This window comes from Chrysochloris asiatica, unplaced genomic scaffold (genome assembly GCF_000296735.1).
Source record: "Chrysochloris asiatica unplaced genomic scaffold, ChrAsi1.0 scaffold00260, whole genome shotgun sequence".
Lineage (NCBI taxonomy): Eukaryota > Metazoa > Chordata > Mammalia > Afrosoricida > Chrysochloridae > Chrysochloris > Chrysochloris asiatica.
The window spans coordinates 2794786-2799236 of record NW_006408778.1 but is presented as its reverse complement, the minus strand read 5'-3'; the positions used below and the strand labels follow the sequence as shown (position 1 = coordinate 2799236).

At 37.9% G+C, this 4451-nt stretch overlaps 1 pseudogene; it reads right to left on the bottom strand.

Annotated features, from left to right (window-relative positions):
- Positions 1-1487: 1487 nt before the first annotated feature.
- On the bottom strand, positions 1488-3097 carry LOC102825449 (annotated as a pseudogene).
- Between the last annotated feature and the right edge of the window lie 1354 nt (positions 3098-4451).

Genomic DNA, 4451 nt, shown 5'->3' with positions numbered 1-4451 from the left:
AGCCACTCAGTGCTCAGCTTGAGAATTACTTATATCCAAAATTTGAGCATGTAGCTGATGAATATCCACAGATAGGTGGTTATTATTCCACAACCTCCTAAAATGCTGTTGAATTAAGTTCCAATCAAGTTCTGGGTTTCTGAAAGATATCACAAATCTACTTATACAGTGAATAGCCTTAGCTGGGAGTGTAAACTGGATACATGGAATCTTATTTCCCTTCATAAATATATTTTGATAGTCTTCTAACACTAGTTCAGTTCAAATATCAAAGTAACATACACAAACTAAGAGAATTCAGTATCCTACCAAGGCAACTTACTGAATCTTCATGCCAGATGAAAATAAAACAATTAGGATGTACAATTAGACAGTATATAATATAAAAATAACCTTTTGTTTACAATTTTTAAAATGTGTTATTATTATAATCTTTGATCTCTGATAACCTGCAATGCTGGGTGCATGAATCCAGCAATTTTTAAATTCAGAAACTATTTTTTTAAAATTTCAGGGCAAATAGTTTACAAGTAAGGTACACAAAGATTTAGACCATGCAGAAATTTCTTACATCTTCTGTTAAATATTTTATTATTGCAACATTATCAAATTATATACCTACTTGCCCTTTACAAATACAAAATAATATATTCATGATAAAATCTTAGCAAAAGAATAGTCCTTAAACTCAATTTGTCATAGAAGTATTACTATAGTAACATGTCTATAAGCAGTATGTAACAGAGTTAAGAGACATTAAACAATAATACTTGAAGTTACAAAATAAACTGTATGTAATACTTATTCCTAAGTGTAGTATAGCCCAATAAACATTTTAAGATAACAATCTACACTGTTGTTGTTGTTGTTAGGTGCCATTGAGTCTGCACAAATTCATAATGACCTTATGCACAGCAGAATGAAAAAATGTCTGATCCTGGGCCAAATTCACTACTGTTGCCACACTTGAGTCCATTAAAGCTTCCACCTGGCCAATCCATCTCGTTGGGGGTCTTCCTCTTTTTCTCAGACCCTCCATCCTTCCAAACATGATATTCTTCTCCAGTGACTGGTCCCTTCTGACAACAGGTCCAAAGTGTGAGAGACAAAGTTTGGTCATCTTGGCCTCTAAGGAGCACTCTGGCTGCATTTCTTCCAAAACGGATCTATTGGTTCTTTTGGCAGCCCATGGCACTTTCAATATTCTCCTCCAACACCACAACTCAAAGGCATCAATTCTACTGTCTTCCTTATTCACTGTCCAGTTTTTGCATGCATATGAGGTTATTGAAAATACCATGGCTTGGGTCAGGCACACCTTAGTCCTCAAGCTGACATCTTTGCTCCTCAACACTTAAAAAAGTTCAGATTGATCCTGACTTTGAAGTTGACTCATTTCAGATCTTATAGATGCATTGTGTTCACTTGCTAATACAAAGAACTCAGGAGTTCTTTCAGGTAGGGGAGGTGGTGAGTCTTCACTAGCATCAACATCTTTTTAAGCACCTGACTGTATTGTTTCTGCTATATCATGTCTAGCAATGGGTATTGGCAAAACTTTCCTAGTATAAATGCTTTCAGTACCCATGGCAACAGAAATGGTGGCACTTGCTGTAGAAATATTACTTTTATTCTTGGTCACAGAACCATCAGAGTTCCTTTATTCTTAGTCTGAGTCATCAGAGTGAAGAGGATTAGTAAAACTGACGGGTGCTCTGAATATAGGTAAACTACTATGATATTCCACAGATCATAGGTTTCAATTTGTGTTGTGGGGCTTGGTGTTAAACTCACAGTTTTAATGGTTTAACAGTGGATATCAGAAGATTTGAGTTCAGAAGAATTGGGCATAAGTAGGGCATTTTCAAGTCTATGAAGTGACCACAATGTAAATTCTTTCTCATCAAGAGACAAAAAATCTGGTATTGGAGGTCTGCCTGAATTCCTGTGTGTTTCTTCTGATGGAGTAGCTGGGGCGCTAGCCAACTGTTTTACACTGCAGTCCATACAGGAATGTTGAGAAAGCTCATCAACTTTTAAATCCCCTGAACTGAGTTCTTAAGGCATAGAGATCTTACCAATTACACAAGGCAAAGCATATTTAATTTTAATTGCATGTCCCTTATTCAAGAGTGTGTTCCCATCAAAACTTTTGATTCCTCTTGGAGACGGACCTTCTTAATTTCAAAACTTAAATTTACTCCAGATTTTCTCTATCTGTTCAAAAGTTGCCTAATTTTTCTCTGGAAGTTCTGTTGATTTACTATAGTTTCTGTTGAGATTTGTTGAATGTTGTTCTGATGGAACACTGACTTTGGATGGTATCAGTCATTGTCTTGCCATACTGTAGTGACTGTTGGAAAAGCTGATGGGAAAGAAGGTGTCAGGATGGTTGGCACTGGGTGAGGTTCCAGCAGCTGAAATATTTCTTCCTTAGCACCCCCTTCAATAAGGCAACTGTGGGCCCCTGGTGATTTTGGAGGAAGAGAGTCTTGCTTTACAGGATCTAGGGAGCTGACTATGTTTTCAGTGTTAATTTCATTAACTCCATCAGCAATTTTCTATAGTCCATGAATTTCATAGAGTTGTAGCTGTTTTTCATATAGTTGGGCTACAGCTCTATGAAAAAGCTCATATTGCTCCTTTGTTTGTACACAGAATGCCTTTGTGTTCTCATTTCTTGTATTCAATTAAATTCATTAAATTCCTCTGGTATTTTCCCAGCTTTTAGTAAATTCCACATACAGTCTATGTCACAAATAGCACCTGTTCTTCCACAATGAATACAGATAGACACATCTTCATGTTCTTGGTATTTCCTCATCAAGCTTATCATGTTGAGAATAGAATCAAATGATGAAGGAACATCATGGTTTGGCCAGTTCACAGAATGAAATTGATATAGCCTACAAGATTTATTTTGAAATTCAAGTAACAGTGTCCTAGTGAAGTAGTCTGATCTGGCTTGTTATGCTTCACAAGAAATTTTAAATGTTGCAAACTTTATAGGGTCTTCTCTTTACAAGGACCAGTAATGCTCACATTTTTTCCTTCCTATCTCAAGTTCTCTACATGCCATAACAATGATTACAACATTGTACTCCAAAAAATATAATCCTCCAAAAATCTGTTACTGTATTTGCTAAAGGTCCTTGGGATGCCACATAAGCTTTTTGGCCCACAGATACCTTTAATAAAATTTGCATCGATATAGTCTGAATCTTGAGATGAGTCATTAAAGTTAATTTAACTCTGCTGTGATCAAATACTAGTATGTCCTTGTATCTGTTCTTTTAAACATTTTCTTCTTTTTCTCTAGGGATTGTGGGGTAAATCTTTTCTGTTCTATCTTTTGTAGACAATCTTCTTAATCGCTGTGTGTAGTGTCTATGGAGTCAAAAATCTTTTCAAGATAGTAGTAAATGTGTTTCTGCATCATGAAGTCCCCGGCAACTTTGTCCTCCCCATTGCAGTCCTGACTCTTCATGACCTGGAACCTCTAGATGAATTTCTTCAGGATCTCCATTTGCTCCATCCTCCTGCACCCTCCCTGGTCAGTGCCCCACCCCCCTCAGCTCCTTCCTCCTTGCTTCCCCTCCCTCTGGACCCCCACTTACCTTGGACGTTCCCTGTTCCCTCCCCCTCTTCTCCTCCTCACCACCCCTCAAAGAGCAGGCTCCTGACAGGAAACTTCCAGGAGCAGCCACCCTGGAAGTGGAGACTGTGTGAGGCTAGCCGTTGCAGCTAGTTCCAGCCCCAACCTCCAACTCGCACCATCCTCCTTCCCCAGCTCTCCCTGGGTTGTTCTTCAAGATAGATCTTGAAATGTTCTTTTTGATGATGAATGCTGCACCATTCCTGTTCAATTTGTCATTTCAGGCATATTAAACTATGGAGTACTTTGCTGGGAGCAGTTGAGGGTAGAGAACAACTTCACTTCTGCCACTTGATACAGTTCTGGCAGATAGAAAGGTCATCTTGCAAGACAGATCGCTCTCAGAAGTCACTTTCTACCTTCTCTTTAGGGTAATCCTAAATTTACTCGTAAAAATATATAATATGGCCATATTCACAGCCTTTCACTATGAATTCTACAAACCTTAGGAAAAACTGGCTTAGCAACAATTGCTTTCAGCTTCAGTGGATTGAATACAAAGAGAATTGTGTATATTACTCCCTTTCATAGAAGACCTAAGTAACCGCAATTGTGAGACTACAAAAGCAGATAAAAAATTAGAGTCAAGCTGACGTACCCCCATAGACCTCACCACAGTCAGTTACTAGCTAGAATTCATAACCCCCTACATATAAGCACCTGCGTAAACAAGCAGAAAACAATTAAAACTTAAGTGAAGGATAATTTTGACTTGATAATTTACACTTCCTGCAGCAATTAACCAAGTTGGGCTTTATGCCACATAGCTTCCAAACAATTTAATGAATACTTTAGA